Source organism: Sinocyclocheilus rhinocerous, unplaced genomic scaffold, assembly GCF_001515625.1.
Source record: "Sinocyclocheilus rhinocerous isolate Xijiao unplaced genomic scaffold, SAMN03320098_v1.1 scaffold848, whole genome shotgun sequence".
In the NCBI taxonomy this organism is placed as follows: Eukaryota; Metazoa; Chordata; class Actinopteri; order Cypriniformes; family Cyprinidae; genus Sinocyclocheilus; species Sinocyclocheilus rhinocerous.
The window spans coordinates 1,177,021-1,188,118 of record NW_015664186.1 but is presented as its reverse complement, the minus strand read 5'-3'; the positions used below and the strand labels follow the sequence as shown (position 1 = coordinate 1,188,118).

Sequence of the window (11,098 nt, the reverse complement as noted above, 5' to 3'; positions counted from 1 at the left end):
CTGCCCCAGTGACAGCTTTTGTACCTTTTTTTCTGAGAGTTTACAAGAAATTACATTTTTTGAAAATGAAGCCTGTTTTTAGGATCTTTTTTTTGTCTTGTGACATCATTTCATATATTATGAACAATTACAATAATTAAAAATAATTTAAAAAAAATTAAAAATACTTTTTTAATTGTAATTCCAGTTGTTCTTAATGAATATTTCTCTAACACAATTTTTCCCCACTGTATTTGTAGTTCACAATTGCTGTAATACAATATATATATATATATATATGCATAAAGAATACTGCATCAAATGCATGCTATTAATAATAAGTATATTATATAAACAATAATATTTTACTATTATTATTACTGTTATATTATAAACAACTAAATTTTTTATTGTTTTTATTTATTACTTTTAAGCACAACAAATGTAATAGTAATAAAGACTGCATTTTTTTCACATTATGCTAATAATAATTTATTTTTGTGTATTTTTACGATCAATTACTATTTTCTTTACAATTATAATAACTGATTTAAATTTATTTATTTCCTTTGTTTGTTTCTTTGTTTGATTAAGTTTGGGTTGGAATATGACCCATACTGGATGTTCTAGACTTAAAGAGACAAGGTACACATACAGTGTCCACCAGGCCATTTGTCTGACAGCCAGCAATTTTTAACGTTTAAGCGTATATGTTGTACATGTGTGAATTCATTACTCATAATGAGAGCTAAATTTAAAGTCCTGCAACCACAAAATCATGTGTAATTAGAGGTGGTCTGAAAAAGTTCTTGAGGGCCTCATGTAGAGAGCTGAAGACCACCCAGCCCAACAACAACCCTCCTCAAACTCCACTGAGAGCATCAGGCCCTTACATCTACATCTCCTAATTACAATCATTTTCCTCATACCAAACGAACACTGAACATCTGCTCCTAATGCTGCTGACTGTGATTATTAAGTAGATTTTACTCCCAGGTCGACACACAGAGGAAGCGCAACAGACAGGAATAACAAGGAGAGGTACAAGTCCGTGCAATTTGTTTTTATTAGCGAGGATACACTGAAACATGTTGAAGCAATGAGCCTGATATGCTTTGCTAGTTCATTAGTTAGTTTTTCCTGGCTCCGGATCCTGGCATGCTGTTTAACCAGGTGCCGATGAAGAAATCATTGACTTAATGTGGTTGACGAACCTCACCGTCTAATGTCAGTTTACACTCATGTGGCTGTAACAAAAACTGCAAAGTACGGCTAGCGACGTGTTTGGTAATAGGAAAGCTCTAAGTAAACAACTTTTGTTAATGAGCTTTATATGATTAGTTTAGTTACTCAATCTTGAGTAGTCATGTATAATACACAGAAAAGGATGTAAAACACAGACACCTTTCCCATAAGCAATTGCGTTGCTGTGTTACAAAATGTTACATAAATAATTACACTCAGCTGTAGTACTGAATTACAGTTAAAAGAACCAATCATATTTTTAATAGAATGGAATCCCCGCCCCATTGATAAGGAAGCTAATCACCTTTTTCAAAGAGGCGGTGTCTGTTTGTTTACTTTCAAATGTGTGTTAGCTTGCCTAGCTTGAAAAATACTGTTTATATTTGCAGGTTTTGTGCTAAAGAACTGCAATTTATGACACCGATGTTAATGTCTCATTTCAAATATGTTATTGTAATGTAAAATTGACAAATATTTCAGTCTTTACCTATAGAACTGTACTTGGATGACTGGAAATAGCTGCTCTGGGGAGTTTCCAAGATGGCTGCTGAGTGAACTGACTTGTTTGACTTAATTTAGTCAAGCGGTGAGTAATGTTTTTATATGTGGTCATTTGTTACCTACCAACAATGTTTTAAAGTCAGTATGAAATGGAAATCATCTTATCTACTTTTAAAGGCAAGTTATTGATCGTATTCTGAACAATTCATCCATGTATATTTTAAATTTTTGAATATTCTTTGACCTCATAATTTTTATTCAAAATACCTTAACTCAATCTTCTGGAGAAAGACTGCTAAACCCTGCTCCTTTCTCACAAATGACTGCAAGCTCACATTCAGATCTGCCTTTATCCTACCAAAAACCGATGGATTGAACCAACTTTTTTTGTTTTTTGATAAGCTGTTTTACTCTGATATATATCACAATACGGAAAAAGATCTGTCACTGCTTCCATTTCATTGCGACTTTAAATGTCAAATGGCATTTGTGGTCCTAACATCTAAAATGAAACCAAGAATGTCCAATTATTTTCAAATGCTTAAGTTAGCATACCTATTTTTGGTCAAATGGTCAAGTGTTAGTAAGTGATCTGGAGACGCAGCGGAGGCCACCTACACACCGTTCAGAGTGCCATACACAGACTTCAGTCATTCTGATCATAAATTGTGCAACTGTGAATGTTATCTTGCATCATCCCCATTTGGAGGGTAATTACTCCTCTCTCAGCAGGGAAATGCAAGCCAGAAAACCGGGGGGGGGCAATAGTAATGACACTAGACCCCCGGGGCAGGTTGATTGTTTGGGCTTAAAACACACATAGGGTGTTATACAATCCAGCCTGTTTCACATAATTCATAAGCTGGTAACATGACAAGCCTGGTGCTAATCACCAACCCTACTTTTTGACAAACAAGACTGTACTTTACTTTCACTGTGAGGCTATTTATACCTGTTAGGATAGTGCTGCTTTGGGGTGGCGGTGATGATATGTAATTCAACACCATGGGATGATATAGTAAGCCTCACATAATGCCTGTCTGTGTCAGGGGCCCCTCTGACAAAATAATGCTATTCTGTTCCTTAGACCTGGGCTAAAGCTTTACTTCCTCTGTAGCTTAATCTTTTGTGGGCATGTGGTTATTGTAAAGTGATACTGCATATCTTTGGTGCTGCAAAGACACTGATATCATAATTTGTTCTTTTTTTGGTCTGTATATTGTCATCTTATTCATGATACGTAGTGAGATGTGTTTAAATTAATCTGTTTATCTTCTGCAGATACTCAAGTGAGAAAGAGAAATAGACAATTTGGCTCATTAGGCATGGAAGAATTTGATAATGGGAATGTAACGTATAATCATCTTCATCAAGTCTCTCTGAGGAGCAACAAGTGTTATTGAAACGTAAAGCCCTTTGTCCCTGAACAGGGGCCTTTTGAGAGATTCTGGGTTTCTAAAGTAAATTGCATGCATGCACATATAGATATATAATACAGTGTGAATTTTAGCAGCTTCATGGCATGAAAACCATAGAAGCAGAAAGGATGAGACTCCAAAACAAGCCTTTGCATGTTGCATTTCACAGCTGAACGCGTTTAGATAATGAATCTCGTCCTGACTTTTCTTCTTTTTCCTAGCAAAGCAAATGGTCTGGTTTCCGGGGGTTCATTCATATTAACACACAGGATGATTCTTTACAACATGTTACTAATGCTAGCTATTAAAACCCCATACCTTTACAAGCCAAACAAGCATACAATAAAATCTTTGTTTGGTTGCAGTGTGCTGGAAAGCCCCAAGCATTCATTAGTAAGCCACAGAAAATTTATAAGCACGTCTTCCATCCCATGCTATGCGGAAGAAGCCATTACAGTATCTTAAAGGTGAAATGTTTTTTGATATTAAAATACTTAATATGCAAGTCCAGCTATTATAAAATTGTTTGTACAGGGTTCTCATACCCTTTGACTAATGAAATTACATGATTTTTCCAAATGTTCGTAATTCCTTCCAATTATTGGATTTTTTAAAAATACATATTGTGCTTACAAAGGACTACTTTGAGCAAACAAAACATTTTGGAGCTGGGCATAACTAGAAAAATGTCCTATATGTGACATGCTATATTTATATTATTATGCATTTCTCATTATAGTTACTGTATTAAAACAATGTTTCACCCCAAAAAAAATCAATATTTGAATATCCATTTGAATTAATTGAATAAAGACTTAAATTTTGATCTTTTGCAAATAAATCTATTGTATAGTGCTAGAAGCCCTAGAATATATAGTGCATGATTTTTCGGACTACTTTTCCTTGAACAGTTCTCTTATTTTTAGGCACCATATTAGCACCATGGCTTAATGTGTTTGAGCACATGCATTAACCACTAGGCCACGGCTCTGATAGAATATTTGAGACTCAAATGACTGGTGAGCATGTGAATGAGACATGTACTTTAATAGGGATATCCTGATTGAATTTGTGACTTGGCTCAATGAGTTGATCAGCATTGGCTTTTTAAGGCCTGGGAATGTGACAACATTCACATGAGAGTAATCAGAGGAGGAAGCGGGAAATCCATTTGCGCACAAGCCAAGAAATCTGTATCTGAAATATCACACTTGCTCTTATAAAACAGTTACAGTTGTAATGTAAATGTATATTTTATCTCAATGCCAATCAGTTGCCATGTCAGCGGAAGCACTGATCTCTGCTCCTTCTCAATCCAAACAGCCGTAATTCAAGCAGCATGCCACCTTTCAGCTGTCAGGAGGAGTGTATGATCACCTCCACAGCAGCTGAGATGCCCTTATCTCCACGCTGTCAGAAGTGGCCGGCTGCTGGACGTCTGCTGCACATGTTTACCTTGTCTCATCCTCACACTCTGATTAAAAGGCAGCTGCCGGCAGCCGTCTGTCTGACTGAGCCAAATCATTACCTGCCTTTAATCTCCTGCTCTGATACTGCCTGTTGTGGGTAATTACTACAGTGCCAAATCAACTTGTTCTCACTTGCATTTACAAAAAACTAAACAAGAAAGAAAAAAAAATCTAATCAATTGCTCTGATCCCTTGGCTTTGCAAAAGATTGACTCGTTTTTACCTCATACTCATAACCCAATTTTTCTCTTCTCCTTTATGTTCTTTCAACTCAGATTGTGGAATATGATGTGTTTTAATATCGACCCGCTGTTTCACAACATGTCCGTGGATATGATTTGGTTTCATGAGCGAGCCAAGGCCAGACATTTGTGTTTCATTTTTCAGGCACAGAGTAATTAGAAACAACTCAAGCATCTCCCATATCGAGCCAGGCAAGCGCATTGACCTACAAGCTGTCAGTCATGGCAGCTTATTTCCATTTTCTCAGTTTGTCTGTGCTCACATTTAACCGACTTTACTTAGCTTTCAGTAGGACTTTGTGTTGCTTGTTACTATTGTTCAAAAGTTTGGGGTCAGTAAGATTTTTTTTTTTTAATGTTTCTGAGAGAAATCTTTTAAGACTGCATTTGATTAATATCTTTTTTTTTTTAATGTAATTTATTCTTGTGATGGAAAAGCTGAATTTTCAGCAGCCAGTACTCCAGTCACATGAAATCATTTGAATATGCTAATTTTTTACTGAAACATTTCTTATTATTATCAAAGTTGAAAACAGTTGTGCTGCTTAATATTTCTGTTGAAACCGCAATTCTTTTTTCCCCAGGATTCTTGGATAAATTGAAAGTTCAAAAGAACAGCATTTATTTGAAATATAAATCTTTTGTAACATTATAAAAGTCTTTACTGTCAATTTTGACCAATTTAATGTGTCCTTACTAAATAAAAATATTAATTTCTCTCAAAAAGAAGGTCAAACTTTTCAGTGGAACCATAAATATATAAGAAAGCGTCATTATGAGCCAAGGTGCAAATATGGCTGATCGTGCTCCTACCTTTTACCGTCATTATGATTAAACTGGCACTAAAGACTACAATGGCATCATGAACTTCAAACAGCAACTAGCATTGACTTGCATTGCTTTAGATTATTTTGCTTCGCTGATGTTGTTCTCGTTGCTATCTGAGAAAATATTTGTTGCCTAAGAAGAGGTTTGAAGGGGTTACTAGTTTAAATACCAGCTGGCCTGTATCCGAATCTGACTGTTTGGCTCTTTCAGCACAACTAAAGAGCAGCTTGTCTCTGACCCCCTCTCCATGCTTGGCAGCATTCACAGGCCGGGCAGATAGAAAGCTGCCAAATGTGTTTGAGGTGTGGGGTGATTTGCATAGGTGAGCACACGTCAGGGCCTCCCAGTATAAATGGGCCACTGTGAACCTCCTCCGCTCGCCACTAGTAAATCAACACAGATACATATACAAGCAGTCCTCAGAGCATATCCTCTCGGCTAGGATCTGGGGTTAGAATTGCTCTCTGTCGTTTGAGTAGCTACTTGTTCTCACACAAATATCCCTCTGTTTCACATTCTATAGACAAATTTATTTATCATATTTCCAAACACTGCTTTAGCTTAACCAACTCAAACGAAAAAAGCTTAAACAATGCTTGTTTTATTGTTTTGTTTATGTCCAAGACAGGCAAATTTGATTTCCCCATCTATAACCACACAGAAATTCCCATACCTACTTATGACTTTATCTTAAAATCCTGATTTCTTTTTTGAAACCATTTACATAATAGTCAGTTGCACAACCCAACGGCAACTTCAAACACACCTAATAGATATTTAGACCAAACAAGGGGAGGCACTACAATCACTCTCTGGTACCGTCAGCTGAAACCGAGCTTCACATGTGGTTGTAATGGCTCATCTATTAACCGAGTCCTTACATAACAATCTCAGATCTCTGGTGCCACATGTGGAAATCTGCCACTTCCACTCAATTCACCTGAGAAGCCCCAGGGATCTAACTTAGTTAACTGGTTTGTCATTCACTCCCACATGGAGTGGCTTTTAAAATACCAGGCATTGCTTAAAGGAGTAGTTCACCCAAAAATACCAATTCTGACTTTATTTACTTAGCCTTATGTTTAATTAGCATTGTCCTTTTTTCCATGTAACACATTTCACTTTAGTCATTCATTTTCGCTGATGTAATGCTGCCTTTCTGGCCTAACACAACCAATACAACATGAGGTTGAGTAAATTATGACATTTTATTTGTGGGTTAAATATTCCGGTGCGATTAAAATGTAATTTTTGGATAACTAGATTATGAAATTAATAAATAACATATTAAGTTAGTCAGTTGCTCAGACGTTTTCTTCGTATCTGTTGCTGAGCAACGGACACGACGACATCCTCAGGCCAAATCTTCACTAGCAGAACCGCTAGAGGACACCAACACCTCATTTATAGAGAACTCACTCGATATTCTCGCTCAAAATAAGAAACAGCTGGATATTATGCGGTTTAAAGTATATATATACACATGCATATACTGCTCTCACGAAAGATATAGTAAGACAATGTGCGTCATTCAGCCATTGTGCAATTCGCGTGCATACAAATTTCTCACAGAGAACCGAAAAGGTTGAGTCTCTTTTACCTTATATGGAAATAGTCCCCAACGGTTAGTATTTAAGAACTAACAGCATTCTTTTCTTTTTATTATGGAAAAGGTGAGTCTTTGGGTCATGGATCGGTAAGCTACATGCCAGGAGACCAAACGACACCCTGATTGACAGGAAAGAGAGACTTTAATGCCGGTAGTGCCCTGAGTGACAAGAAACAGCTGAGTGTGTGTGCACACATCTGGAGACCCGCAGGGCTTCACACCAGACATCCATATGCTGTAACACACCGTGCGTCTAAAGTTGGTAGGTAAAGTGCGGTGTTTCTATAGTTTCTAGATGTTACACATCGAGTTCTTTTTCACATAAATGCAATTACAGCCTGAATCATTTGTGTTCATTCAGTCAGTTGTTTCATCAGTCAAGTTATTCAGTTCAGTACATTAAAATGGCATGCATACTCAAATATTTTCAATGCTTTGGATTTCTGAACTTTGAATTGCGGAAAGTAAAATGTCTAGGCGGTTTAACCGGAGACTTGCAATGTCTATCAGAATTTTATTTTATTATTATTATTATTATTTAAAAAAAAAATTTGTAGCATTAATTTTGTCTGGCAAACCAAAGTCATTATGGTGTAACCAACATGCAGAAAACATATTTGTTTACTTGTGAAAAGAAAAACATAAAACAGGAAGGACCACTTTAGATCCCCCATCATTGTTATTTTAAAAAGATCTGATATTTTGACACCGCGTATTATCGTACTTTTTTCCTTCATGGTTAGACCTCTTAAATTTTGGGGTCATCAAATAATTTAGTTATAAACGCTTTCAAAACAATATGAATACAACGATTGCATTTTAAAGAATTTGGCACAAGGTTTTTTTTTTTTTTTTAATCTCATTTTATAATCTCTTTTTATTTGTCCTTGACCTACACGCGCATAGAAAGTTCACGCACTTTCTTTGCTTTCCATTATGGTAGGCTACCTTTAATTCATGCCTACGCAGCTGAAAAAGATTGTTTCTGATTTCCCCGTGTTTTGCACATCACAATACTAGAAATCGACATTTTATGAGCCTGTATCAATTAAAACAAATCCGCGTATTTTAAGGGCATACAGAAATGCACAAACATACTTACGGGGACGATACGAGTTGATTTATTTCCGTTGCTGTTCGAGAATATTCACAAATTGTGTCATTTGCTCGAGTCCAGACGACAGAAGGTAAACCAGCGGTCTTTGTAGAGGACGTGGAGCTGTTCAGTATCCAAATAGCGCGAACCAATGGGTCAGCATAGCGGAGACGCAGAAAGCGAGTCTGAATCCCAGCTGCGATGAGTAAACATGCAGTCTGCAGTCAGTTAAAGAGCCTGTGTGTTCAGTGCGCTGAAATGACATGAGCGATACTCTCCGCTGATTGGCTCAGACGCGCGGCCCCCACCAGTCCCTCCACACACTCACATTCTTGCTTCTGCTCTCTCACTTTCCGAGCGGTCCAAAGTAAATTAAACATCATCGGACGAATTAATGCGCAAAAGCACACACTGATTGGTGCGATATTGTGATTTTAAATCACAATTTTAACCCGTTCACACTCGAATTATGTTCTGGGGACAAATGGCCATGCTTTATTTCTACTGTAAATGCAGCCATAATTGATCATCACTAAAAATCAGATCATAACCATATTTTATTGGTTATTTCTAATGTCCATTACACTTTTTTTGAACAGTAGCAATGTCTGATGAGCTGGAATTCTGGAAATTGTTCAGTTCAGAATTATGAAATATAAACTCATGAGTTGCAAGATATATATAGACTTGCAATTCTGAGAAAAAAGTCAGAATTGCTATATATAAACTAAAATGTGAGATATGAACTCGTAATTCGGAGAAAAACTCATATAAACACAGAATTCTGACTTTTTTCTTGCAATTCCGAGTTCTGATCTCACAACATAAGTATATATTTCGAGTTAATATTCTCAGTTTATATATTCTTTCTGCAAAATAATTGCAAGGGGGAAAGTCAGAATTGTGAGATATGAACTCGGATATGAGATATAAACTCATAATTGTGAGAAAGTCAAAATTATAAACTCAGTAATATAAACATAATTTTTTATTTTTTCTAGCAATTCTGAAAAGAAACATTTAACCCATGGCGGAAACAAGCTTTAATAGTACTGTTATTCCATATTGTTAAAAATAAAATATAAAAGAAGTCCTGCACACTTACATACTAATGCACATTTCTTTACTTATTGAGAAAGCAATCATTTAAATTTTTTTTATTCTAGCATTTTTAGAAAAAAAATGGGACAGAAAACACAGTGCAGCAACTTCACAGGCCTAAACTGGATCCCAAAACTGCAATAATGGTCCACAAACAAAATGTACGCGTAGCTCTCTAATATCATGCGCACTTGACTTGAGTATATTTAAATATGAAGTGTCAACACGCACCACACCAGACCTGACGTCAATGACAAGACATGTGCGAACCAATACCACTTTATGTTATTGACATCAAACCTGATGCAACAAGTCTTGACGCATCATATTTTCAGGGCAAAGAGCACCCCAGTTGTCTGGCACTGTGAAAGTCTGGCAAGACAAGGGAGGCAGGGAGATTTACTGCACTCTTGAGGCTCCCCGAAGTGAAGTGGCTTGCTTAAGGGCACTTACACTCCCTCCTTGTCATGTTTGATTGAATATTTAAAATTAGAGGCAGAACTTCGATTCATATCAGTCAAATAGCTATTGCATATCCAGACTTCCCATCCAATAGATGACTCAAAGTAAAATTATTTACTCAAAGTGCAATGCATTAACTGGAATGTTGACAGGTTAATGCTACCCAGCTGAGTTTCTTCAACCGACAGTCCCATCTGTCCTGTCCGTCAGTACCTTGTCACTGTGTGTGTTTGCACTGAGACGTTCACTTTACAGCTTTAGAGTACAGTAACATCACTTTTCTGACACCTTGACAGAACCGGCTCCGCAGCTCTCGACAGCAGACGGCCTGGGCCCCTGACCTAATTCACAGGGCTGCCCCTAACGCACATACACAATGACAAAATGTTTCTACCATACATTTTAATCTCAGGGGCTTATCTCCCTATTCATCTTAAATCTGCACACACACTGACACACATACACACACCTACCACAATTGGAAACGTAAAGTCAGCTTGTAGATCGTTTTCTCTCCCTATCTCTCATTCCTCTCTCCACCTTCTCTTCTCAGACAAGGACCCCTAACAGCGCTTTAGGCCTTTATGTATCCCACAGACAACTGAAACACTAATCCTATTTACAGTGGGGCATTAAAGGTAAGACTATACACATGCTGGGAGTGAAGGGAAGTGCAGATTAACTCGGCAGAGCACACATCTGACTGAGAAAGAGGGGTCAGTCTATCCAGCTGCCATTTTGGGCTTCATGAACGCAGATGTTTGTGGCTCAGTGATGTATAAGATTTACCATGATAGAAGAAAGTATAGTCTAAAATATGTGCCAAGATATTAGAAATGTTCTTTTTTTTATTCATCTTGATTATCATCTGTATAAAATCAGCTTTTATACAATTTTTAAGAAAAGGGGGCATATTTTTCATACATGTGTCCGAATGGTTCCATAAAGAACCTTTAACATCTGAAGAACCTTTCTGTTTCTCAAAAGGTTCTTTGTGGTGAAAGAAGTTTCTTCAGACTATAAAAAGGTAAGAAAGAGATGGTTCTTTAAAGAACCTTTGACTGAATGGTTCTTTGTGGAACCAAAAATGGTTCTTCTATGGCATCGCTGTGAAGAACCTTTTAAGCACCTTTATTTTTAAGAGTGTA

The 11,098-nt window shown here is 36.9% G+C and overlaps 1 protein-coding gene across 1 annotated transcript in view; it reads right to left on the bottom strand.

Annotated features, from left to right (window-relative positions):
* The window catches only part of LOC107729853 (prickle-like protein 1), a 30,754-nt gene extending 22,150 nt beyond the window's left edge, over positions 1-8,604 (bottom strand). Inside the window, exon 1 of the mRNA XM_016540569.1 lies at positions 8,394-8,604. The gene's annotated coding sequence lies outside the window, so the exon portion shown is untranslated. The remainder of the gene's footprint in view (positions 1-8,393) is intronic.
* Between the last annotated feature and the right edge of the window lie 2,494 nt (positions 8,605-11,098).